The following is a 12,302-nucleotide window of genomic DNA, read 5'->3' on the forward strand; positions in this document are numbered from 1 at the left end:
AAACACGTTACAACTTGGCGTTCAACTCCAAGAGGAGCCTCAGCTTGTGGATAGATCAAGCTCAGCCCAAGCACACACCAAGTGGGCCCTGGAAGTGATTTATGCATCAATTACTTACTCATGTAAACCCTAGTAGCTAGTCTAGTATAAATAGGATAATTTACTATTGTATTAGACATCTTTTGATCACTTTAGACCTTGGGAGGGCTGGCCATTCGGCCATGCCTGAACCTTTCACTTATGTATTTTTAACGGTGGAGTTTCTGCACACCATAGATTAAGGGTGTGGAGCTCTGCTGTACCTCAAGTTTCAATACAATTACTATTATTTTCTATTCAATTCTCTTTTATTCTTATTCTAAGATATACGTTGCACTTCAACTTGATGAATGTGATGATCCGTGACACTCATCATCATTCTCACCTATGAACGCGTGTGACTGACAACCACTCCCGTTCTACCTTAGGCCGGGCGCATATCTCTTAGATTCCCCAACAGAATCTTTGTGGTATAAGCTAGATAGATGGCAGCATTCATGGGAATCCGGAAGGTCTAACCTTGTCTGTGGTATTCCGAGTAGGATTCCGGAATTGAATGATTGTGATGAGCTTCAAACTCCTGAAGGCTGGGCGTTAGCGACAGACGCAAAAGAATCAATGGATTCTATTCCAACCTGATTGAGAACCGACAGATGATTAGCCGTGCTGTGACAGAGCATTTGGACCATTTTCACTGAGAGGATGGGATGTAGTCATCGGCAAGGGTGATGCCTCCAGACGATTAGCCGTGCAGTGACAGCGCATAGGACTATTTTCCCGAGAGGATTAAAAGTAGCCATTGACGACGGTGATGCCCTACATACAGCTTGCCATGGAAAGGAGTAAGAAGGATTGGATGAAAGCAATAGGAAAACAGAGATTCGAGAGGATTCTAGCATCTCCACACGTCTATCTGAAATCCCCACCATTAATTTACATAAGTATTTCTATCCTATTTTATTTTCTGTTTATTATTAATTTTTGAAATCCATAACCATTTAATCTGCCTAACTGAGATTTACAAGGTGACTATAGCTTGCTTCATACCAACAATCTCTGTGGGATCAACCCTTACTCACGTAAGGTATTACTTGGATGACCCAGTACACTTGCTGGTTAAGCTGAACGGAGTTATGATCACACCAGGGATTATCAAGATCCCAATTTATCATACCATGATCTCTTTAGTGTATTTTTGAAAGAGACCAACTTTGAGGATCACAATTTCGTCCACCACATACGCATAGTTTTAGTTTGAGTTTTGGAATCTTAGAGAAAAAAATTACTTCTTCCTCTAGGTTTTCCACACATTCATAGAATTCTAGTTTTGATGCTTTTGATGCTTTGTAATTTGGATATTGAAAAGAGTTACTACCTCTGTTGAAGTTTCCATTATTCTAGTTTGTTTCCTTTGTCCCTTACTCTTTCATATCCTTAATCCCTGTTCAGAGTTACAATTAGATTGTTTTTAGAATTTATTAATGCAAAGAACTATTTTTACCATTAATCAATTTTCAGTTATTGTTTATCATATCTTCCTTTTATTCTCTTTTTAATTCTATACAAGTAATTTTCATGTCAATAGAGTAGACTCCCAATTTGACTTGGGGTTGATTAAGAGGAGACCCTTGAGTTGGAATGCTAAAGTGATTAGTTAAATTGGAAGTTGTTGGCTAATTCTCTATTTACTAACGCTAATCCTTCCCAAGGGAGAAGATTAGGACTTGTGAATAAGAGTTAGCTCAATCACTTGATTTCCTTTATTTAGTAAAGGTTAACTAAGTGAAAATAACAACCTCTTGATACTACACTTGAGAAAATCCAACAAGGACAGAACTTCCAATTAATCATTCCCCCGGTCAAGGCTTTCTTCTATTCTGAAAACATAAATCTCTTTAATTTACATTGCTTTAATTCACAATCCTTTAATTTCCTATTCTTCAACTCTTAAAAATTATTGGAAAACCCCTGATCAATAAAATAGCACTCTTTGTCAACTCGTTGGGAGACGACTTGGGATTCATACTCTCAGTATTTTTATTCTGAATTTGTGACAACCTTTCTAAATTGATAAGCAGATTTCTGCTGGTTAAGAACTGTACTTGCAACATATTTCTTACATTAATTTCTTAATCGGTCAATTTTCGCCACGTCAATTTTTGGCACCGTTGCCGGGGAGTTGCAATAGTGTGCTAAATTATTGATTAGTGCAAATATTTTTATTTATATATTTGCTAATTTTATCTTTATTTTATTACCATAAGCTGTATATTTCTTTCATTGAATGACGCGTTATTTTGACGATCGGTTTCTTGTGTGATCTAGAATTTCACAAATAAATTCTCGTTAGAAGTATAGTTTCTCAACCAACAAGAATCATTTCGTACAAAAGATTGTTTGTCACAGGTAACCAACCCCTAATAAATAATAACCAAAGTATTAAACCTCGGGTTGTATCTCAAGGAATTACAGGGAAGTGTTCTTGTTATTGGTTATGTGAAGGTCTATTTTGGGGTTTTTAAGATAAGAAGCAAGAATAGTAAATGGTAATGAAAATCAAATGACTAGAAAAGCTCTTAGCAAGGTATGAAAACTGGAAATCCTATCCTAGTTATCCTTATCAATTATGATGAGAATTGTTCATTGCTCCCACTTAGTTAACCCTCAACGAATGAAGGAAAGTCAAGCAGACTAATCAATTTGATTCCTCAAGTCCTAGTCAACTCCTAAGGAAAGACTAGCTTTAGTGGAACCCAAATCAATCAACAACTTTCAATTATCAATCAACAAAGGAGTTTGATAACTCAAGTGTTACCAATTACTCAACCAAGCCAAGAACATAAAATCCTACTCTAACATCCTTCTAAGCATTTTGTCAAGTACTTGGAGGGCATGACATAAAAACATAGAAAACTAGCTAGGAATATTAAATCCAAACAACCAATTGCAAACATCAATCAATAATAAATAATAGAAGAAGCACTAAATCTGAAATATCTCAAATTGTATTAAATAGAAGATCATATCTAACATAAGAGTAGAAGAGAAACTAAATTAAAGGAACATTGAACCTGAATTTGATGATGAAATAAACCTAAACTAAGATAAATCCTAAATCCAAAAAGCTAGAGAGAGGAGAGGGTCTTTCTCTCTCTAGAAACTACATCTAAAACCTCTCCAATTATCAATAATGATTGAATGAATGAATGTATCATGATTCCCCCACTCTGCAGCTTCTATTCTATGTTCTTGGGCTTGGAATTGGGCAAAAAAGGAGCCCAGAAATTGCTCTCAGTGCTTTCTGCATTTTCTACACGTGGCACATTTTCTGCATTTTCTGCATTTTCTGAATTTTAGGGATGTTTTCATTAGTTTTTATGCTAAATTCACATTTCTGGACTTTACTATGAGTTTGTGTATTTTTCTGTGATTTCAGGTATTTTCTGGCTGAAATTGAGGGACATGAGATAAAAGGCTAACAAAGGACTGCTGATGCTGTTGAATCCTGACATCCCTGCACTCGAAATGGATTTTGTGGAGCTACAAAATTTAAATTGGCGCGCTCTTAACGGCGTTGGAAAGTAGACATCCAGAGCTTTCCAGCAATATATAATAGTCCATACTTCATTTGAGACTAGACGACGCAAACTGGCGCTCAACGCCAGTTCCATGCTACATTCTGGAGTCAAACGCCAGAAACACGTCACGAACCAAAGTTGAACGCCAAAAACACGTTACAAGCGTTCAACTCCAAGAGAAGCCTCTGCACGTGTAAAGCTCAAGCTCAGCCCAAGCACACACCAAGTGGGCCCCGGAAGTGGATTTCTGTATTAATTACTTACTTCTGTAAACCCTAGTAGCTAGTCTAGTTTAAATATGACATTTTATTATTGTATTAGTGGTCTTTGACCACATCTTTGGTCTCAGTTTTAATCTATTATTCATCTTAGGAGACTATTGATCACGTTCATGGGGGCTGGCCATTCGGCCATGCCTGGACCATCACTTATGTATTTTCAACGGTGGAGTTTCTACACACCATAGATTAAGAGTGTGGAGCTCTGCTGTACCTCAAGTCTTAATGCAATTACTACTATTTTCTATTCAATTTAGTTTATTCTTATTCTAAGATATTTGTTGCACTTCACCATGATGAATGTGATGATCCGTGACACTCATGATCATTCTCACCTATGAATGCGTGACTGACAACCACTTCCGTTCTACCTCAGACCGAACGCATATCTCTTAGATTCCTTAATCAGAGTCTTCGTGGTATAAGCTAGAATTGATGGCGGCATTCATGAGAGTCCAGAAAGTCTAAACCTTGTCTGTGGTATTCCGAGTAGGATTCAGGGATTGAATGACTATGACGAGCTTCAAACTCGCGATTGTTGGGCGTGATGACAAACGCAAAGGAATTAATGGATTCTATTCCGGCATGATCGAGAACCGACAGATGATTAGCCGTGCTGTGACAGAGCATTTGGACCTTTTTTACTGAGAGGATGGGATGTAGCCGTTGACAACGGTGATGCCCTACATACAACTTGCCATGGAAAGGAGTAAGAAGGATTGAAGGAAGGTAGTAGGAAAGCAGAGATTCAACAGGGATAAAGCATCTCCATATACTTATCTGAAATTCTCACCAATGATTTACATAAGTATTTCTATCTTTAATTTCTGTTTATTTATTATTATTATTCGAAAACTCCATAACCATTTGAATCAGCCTAACTGAGATTTACAAGATGACCATAGCTTGATTCATACCAACAATCTCCGTGGGATCGACCCTTACTCATGTAAGGTTTATTACTTGGATGACCCAGTGCACTTGCTGGTTAGTTGTGCGAAGTTGTGAAGAATGTGCTGAGTTATAAACACGCATACCAAGTTGAATGCCATTATTAGAGATCACAATTTCGTGCACCACATGTCACGCATATGCGTAGATCACGCGTGCACGTCGTTTGGCGAAATTCCTTGTCACGCGTACGCGTCATTCACATGTATGCGTCACTTGTCTTCTATGATAAGGACGCCTGCGCGTCGTCCACACGTGCGCGTCACTTCCAACTTCTCAAAACTTCATTTTCTTGCACTCCTTCCATTTTTGCATGTTTTCTTTCCATCCTCTAAGCTATTCCTGCCCTATAAAGCCTGAAAACACTTAACACACAGATCACGGCATCGAATGGTAATAAAATTGACAGTTTAAAGGCTTAGAAAACATGTTTTCAATTATTTCACATAATTCGGAAGGATTTGTGAAACCATGCAAATTATATGAATAAGTGAGCAACGGATTGATAAAAACCACTCAAATTAGCACAAGATAAACCATAAAATAATGGTTTATCAATCTTCCCACACTTAAACATTAGCATGCCCTTATGCTAAGCTCAGGAGAACCAACATACATGTGGTCAAATTGAGTCAAATTTTCAATAAATCATATATGCACAATCAAGGGCTAATTCAATCATGTCGAAACACATTCATAATTGAGTTGAGTTAATCAAAAGAGTTCACAAACTTGCAAGACAAGCAATGATCAAGTATGGACATATGGGAATGAGCATATGCATCCTCACTGGATTTGTACGTTCACTATAATCACTCAGTGTTTAGGGTTAATCACTCTACTCTTTTCTAATCATGCTTTCTAAAACTTTGTTCTTCATCTAACCAATCAACAAATATTTAGTATACCAGTACAAACATCATGAGGTCTTTTCAGGGTTGTAATAGGGCTAAGGTAAGGGTGAGGATATATGTATGGCCAAGTGAGCTATAATATGAATCTTTGACTAACCTAAGCTTATCACCTAACATACACACACACACTTTATATAACTCTAAAATCATGCCTAGCTACCTAAAATTCCCAATTTTGCATCACATACTCATGTATCAAATTTTTCTTTAATTTCTTACCAAATATGCATTGATCTTTTATTAAACTTAATATTGGGGAAATTTTTGTCCCTTTATATTGCAATTTTCTTTTTTTATATATATAAAAATAAGCATAATCTATCAATGCACATGGTTTTCTGATCTCTCATAAGTAGGCACCCAAATTTCCAATATTCAAATAAATTAGAAACATAGTACATTCCCATTAACCCAGGTTTTTCACAGTTTCCCACACTTAGTTAACACACTATCTTAAGCTAACCAAAGATTCAAATCAGGTAATTAATTATTTTTCTACTTAAGACTAGTGATGTGGTAATGTAAAGAATAAATGGGGTAAAAAGGCTCAAAGTGGCAAACAAAGGTAGTTGAAATGGTAGGATATTTGGGGTAAGTGAGCTAATAGCAATTAATGGCCTCAATCATATATATGCATGTAAATACACTAAATAATGGACCTGTAGAATGGAACAAAGTAAAGCTTGCAATCATAGAGAAGAAACACATAAGAATAAAGATCATGATTAAATAGTGTAATCATGCAATTAAGCTAAAAAATGCACGGGTTGTGTGTTCTTAGCTCAAAACCATATTCCAACTAAATATACATGTCATACAAGTTACCAAAAAAGGTTTTAACTCAATTCAATGTGAATCTATAATTGCTCTAAGAAAAAGATATATTCCCTGAAAATTTCATCAATTGACCAACATTTATTATTATATATATACTAAATGAGATGTTGTGATTATGAAAAACTAAAATATTTTAGTTTACTCCCTATTTTCAATCAAACCAAATGCTCATATGCAAAAGGGTAAACTAAGCTCAATAATCCACATTTTTCCATATCACAACTAATAGACTAAAAGTGCAATTCAAGCTAGATATCTAAGATATATACAAGCCCAAAGTGCAAAATGCAACAAAGTAAAAATAAAATAAAGTAGAAATGTGCAAGTACTAAAAGAAAAAAAATAAAGCAAAATACAAAATAAAGCAAAATAGGATAAAAGGTCTGAAAATGGTTCACCAAAATAAAATCCGCCAGAGATGGCAACCTCCCCACACTTATATCACAGCATCGTCCTCGATGCTATAGTCAAGCTAGGTGTGAAGGATCATCGCCTCCTGGAGGGTGTGCTACTGGCTCTGTGGGCTCCAGCTAGGTAGGGGCCTGAGGCTTTGTAGTCTGCTCAGGCTGAGGCTCTTCGTGTTGTGCCTGCTGATGGTCCTCTACATGTACATCCTCTTCCTCCTCAGAGTGCTCCGATGGTGTGTCGGGCTCGGAGGAGATACCAGTATGTCCCGACCTCATCATCAACTTCAGATGCTCACAGCGTCACTTATTGCGACACTCAGATCGCTCATAACGCCGCCAGTTGCGGCGCTCCATCTGATCCAGGCGTTCAAAGAGGCAGTACACGAGATGGTAAACTGGCTGGGAAGCGGATGATGGTGCTGTGGAAACATGTGGTGCTGTAAGGGCGAAAGGTGCTGCGAAAGACGTGGCCGTGTCAGTAGAAGCAGTAAGAGAAGGTGATATGTGGCCTAGAGGTCCGAACCACTTGCCGTATGGAATAATCTTTTTGCAGTTGGCAACTGGTGGCTTCTCATCTTCAAGCTCCCAAGGCACCTCAGCTCGGCAGGCCATCTGGGTGACCAAGTAGGGAAATGGCAGGGTGCCTCTGACATGAACTCGAGATATGTATTTCCAGATGAACCGTGAAAGGTACAGGTCCTTCCCTTCCATAATGAACCAAATGAAGATAATCATAGCAGCCAGCACCTCTGACTCGTGAGTGCTAGGCATAACATAGTTACTAAGTATTTGTTGCTACAGCCTAGCCTCATCATTGAGATAAATAATCTTGATACCCCTGGGAGTTACCGTTGACTTACCCATAGCCTATGGAATAGCAGGATCAATGGCTATGGTACGCTGACAGCATCCCAATCAAAACTCAAAAATCTAATGGATTCCTCAGCCTTCTAATAACCATCCTTATCATCTGATTTAGGCTGGAAGGAGATGATATCCTCTATTGCCTCCTTTGTGATGAAGATCTGTTTTTTCCAAAACTGCACAACATCAAGGGTCATCTTGTAATAGTTACAGTAGAATTCACGGGCCCAGGATGCATTAACCTCTGTCAGATTCCTCTCTAGAAAGACCCAACCTCTCTGTTTGATCTGCTCTATAGTATAATACTGTAATTCAGGTGGTATTCTGAGAGTCCTTTCCAAATAGAGGTGCCTCTTTTCCGCAAAAATGGAAATTTTAGTTCACAGTAGCGATTTACAAACTTGATTGGCTCATTCGCAGGCACTACTTGATCTTCTTTTTCCTGTGGAGTGAAGTTCTTCTCACGCCAGGATTCATCCCCTAGAATATCTAACCGAGCGATAGATGGCTGTCCTCTTTTCCTCTTACCAGAACTGGCCTTAGCCTTTCCTTTTCCTTTCGGATCAGACATCCTGAAAACAGAAATTCCAAGATACAGATTAACAAATAAAGTGGGGAAACAACTAGGCAATTAATGGGCAAGCATAACAAGTAGTGGATAGGCAAAAGAGGAATGAAGAAAGGGAACCAAAAAGAATGGGAATGCTAGCCAGCATCTCATGAATTGGCTTTGGTGTAAACTAAATAAATCACAATTTCAAAAGCACCAAAGTCAATTCATGGGTGGAAGTTAAGTAAAACAGTTTTCAGAAAAATTGGGCAACATTCCGGCAGTAAAAGGAACGTTCCCGAAAAAAACAAACATCAGAATCAACAACCATATGAATTCTGTAAGTGTCAGGCATCATGAAGAACAAGAAAGGCTTACAAAGTCCAGAAAGCATATGGAACTCGATCCCAAAATGGTAGAAATCTTCAAAAAGGTTGAGGTAACTGTTCCCCTTTTTTATGTTATTCAGCAAGTACCTAAATATGCTAAGTTCCTAAAGGATTTGTACATGCATAAGGATAAGATTAATGAATTAGAAACTATTCCTTTAGGTAGTTCCATATCTGCTTTAATGGGGGATATACCTGAAAAATGTAGTGACCCAGGTCCATGCATGGTTAACTGTACCATTGGAGGTATAATATTTTTTGACTGCATGTGTGATTTAGGAGCGTGCGTGAGTATTATGCCTTTGTCTATATATGATGATTTGAGGCTCCCTCCCTTAAAAAGGTCAGTAGCTTGTTTTGTGTTAGCAGATAAAAGCATTATTACAGTGGTTGGAATTGCTGAGGACGTTCTGGTGAGCATTATGGGGCTCACCTTTCCCATTGACTTCTATATCTTGGAAATACCCCCCTAACGACTCCGGAAAATCGTCATCCATCCTGCTTGGAAGACCAGTCCTAAAGACTTCAAAGTTCAAGTTGGATGCCTTCTCAGGGACTTATTCTTTTGAGATAGACGGCCGAGCAGTGAGCTTCAATCTGAAAGAAGCCATGAGGCACCCCCCGGAAGATCATTCCATCTTCCAGTTCGACATCATTGATGAGACCGTGGCTGCGGTTCACCAAGAAGAAGTAAAAGAGATGCACATGGAGCAAGCTCTAAGTGTGCGGACACCCCCTGAACACAACGAGGGCACTTTGCCATCATCACTAGCTCCAGATGATCAAGTACCTAGCCATGAGCAGAAATTGGAGTTAAAGCCCCTTCCACCTCACCTCAAGTATGCTTACCTTGAGGATAATCATAAGCTCCTAGTTATCATTGCAAGGGAACTCACTTTCCAACAAGAGGAGCAGCTGCTTAGTGTGCTAAGAAGACACAAGAAGGCTATTGGGTGGAGCTTGGTGGATATATTAGGCATTAGCCCTTAAGTTTGTGAGCACAGGATATTTTTGGAAGAGGGAGCAAGACCTATCCGTCAACTTCAGAGGCAGTTGAACCCCACCATCTTGGAGGTTGTCAAGAAAGAAGTGACCAGATTGCTGGAAGCTGATATCATCTACCCAGTCTCAGATAGCAAATGGATCAGCCCAGTACAAGTGGTTCCAAAGAAATCTGGAGTCACAACAGTAAAGAATGAGCATGTAGAGCTCATTGCGACTAAAGCGCAAAACGCCTGGAGGGTATGTATTGATTACAGGCGTCTCAACCAAACTACCCACAAGGATCACTACCCCCTGCCCTTTATCGATCAGAGGCTTGATTGCCTATCAGGTAAATCACACTACTATTTTCTAGATTGTTACACCGACTATTTTTATATTCATATAGCTCCTGAAACGTATGCATATAAGAGAATGCCTTTTGGCTTATGTAATGCACCGGCAACATTCCAAAGATGCATGATGAGTATTTTCTCAGATCTTCTTGAAGTCTGTATGGAAGTTTTCATGGACGATTTTAGTGTGTATGGTGATTCTTTCAACCTTTGCTTGGATAGTTTAGCTAGAGTATTAGACATGTGTGTTAGTTCAAACCTTGTTTTGAATTTTGAAAAGTGTCATTTTATGGTTAAACAAGATATTGTTCTAGGACACGTTGTTTCTAATACTGGTATTTCTGTAGATCCAGCAAAGGTAAATGTGATTTCTAGTTTACCTTACCCCTCCTCCGTGAGGAAAGTCCGTTCGTTCTTTGGCCATGCAGGTTTCTACCAGAGATTCATCAAGGACTTCAGTAAGGTAGCACTGCCCTTATCCAGACTGCTGCAGAAGGATGTTGAATTTGAGCTGCGTGAGGACTGTATGAAAGCGTTTGATAAGCTGAAAATCGCCTTAACTCAAGCTACAATTGTGAGAGGACCAGACTAGAGCCAGCCTTTTGAGATTATGTGTGATGCCTCCAACGATGCAGTGGGAGCGGCGTTGGCCCAGCGCGCAGGTAAGGATCCTTTTGTAATTGCATATGCTTCAAAGACCTTAAACACTGCTCAGTCTAATTACACTACCACTGAAAAAGAGCTTCTGGCTATTGTTTTTACTCTGGATAAATTCTGAGCTTATTTACTTGGTACTAAGGTGGTAGTGTACTCAGACCATGCAGCTCTAAAATATTTATTAGCTAAAAAGGAGTCCAAACCAAGGCTAAAATGTTGGATACTACTGCTACAAGAATTTGATTTAGAAATTAAGGATATGAGTGGTTCTCAGAATTTAGTGGCAGACCACTTTAGTTGCCTTGAGCACATTAAGGATGACTCCACTCCTATCAATGATGCTTTTCCATTTGACAGCTTGCATGCAGTATCTGAAGTAGTTCCTTGGTATCTGATGAGCGGATAATTTGTACGCTTTTTGGCATTATTTTTAGTATGTTTTTAGTATGTTTTAGTTAGTTTTTAGTATATTTTTATTAGTTTTTAGTTAAAATTCACTTTTCTGGACTTTACTATGAGTTTGTGTGTTTTTCTGTGATTTCAGGTATTTTCTGGCTGAAATTGAGGGACTTGAGTAAAAATCTGATTCAGAGACTAAAAAGGACTGCAGATGCTGTTGGATTCTGACCTCCCTACACTCGAAGTGGATTTTATGGAGCTACAGAAGCCCAATTGGCGCGCTCTCAATGGCGTTGGAAAGTAGACATCCTGGGCTTTCCAGAAATATATAAAAGTCCATACTTTGCCCGAGATTTGATGGCCCAAACTGGCGTTCCAAATCAGCTCAAAATTGCCCGGCGTTAAACACCGAAACTGGCACAAGAATGGGAGTTAAACGCCCAAACTGGTACAAAAGCTGGCGTTTAACTCCAAGAGAAGTCTCTACATGAAAATATTTCAATGCTCAGCCCAAACACACACCAAGTGGGCCCGGAAGTGGATTTTTATGTCATTTACTCATCTTTATAAACCTTAGGCTACTAGTTCTTTATAAATAAGACCTTTTGCTATTGTATTTTCATCTTGGTAGCTATCTCTATTCTTATGCTACTTAGATCATTGGGAGGCTGGCCTCACGGCCATGCCTAGACCTTGTTCTTATGTATTTTCAACGGTAGAGTTTCTACACACCATAGATTAAGGTGTGGAGCTCTGCTGTACCTCGAGTATTAATGTAATTACTATTGTTCTTCTATTCAATTCAGCTTATTCTTGTTCTAAGATATTCATTTGCACCCAAGAACATGATGAATGTGATGATTATGTGACACTCATCATCATTCTCACTTATGAACATGTGCCTGACAACCACCTCCGTTCTACAAGCAAACAAGGCTTGAATGTTTATCTCTTGGATCCCTTGATCGGAATCTTTGTGGTATAAGCTAGAACTGATGGCGGCATTCAAGAGAATCCGGAAGGTCTAACCTTGTCTGTGGTATTCTGAGTAGGATTCAATGATTGAATGACTGTGACGAGCTTCAAACTCCTGAAGGCTGGG

This window comes from Arachis duranensis, chromosome 10 (genome assembly GCF_000817695.3).
Source record: "Arachis duranensis cultivar V14167 chromosome 10, aradu.V14167.gnm2.J7QH, whole genome shotgun sequence".
Classification (NCBI taxonomy): domain Eukaryota; kingdom Viridiplantae; phylum Streptophyta; class Magnoliopsida; order Fabales; family Fabaceae; genus Arachis; species Arachis duranensis.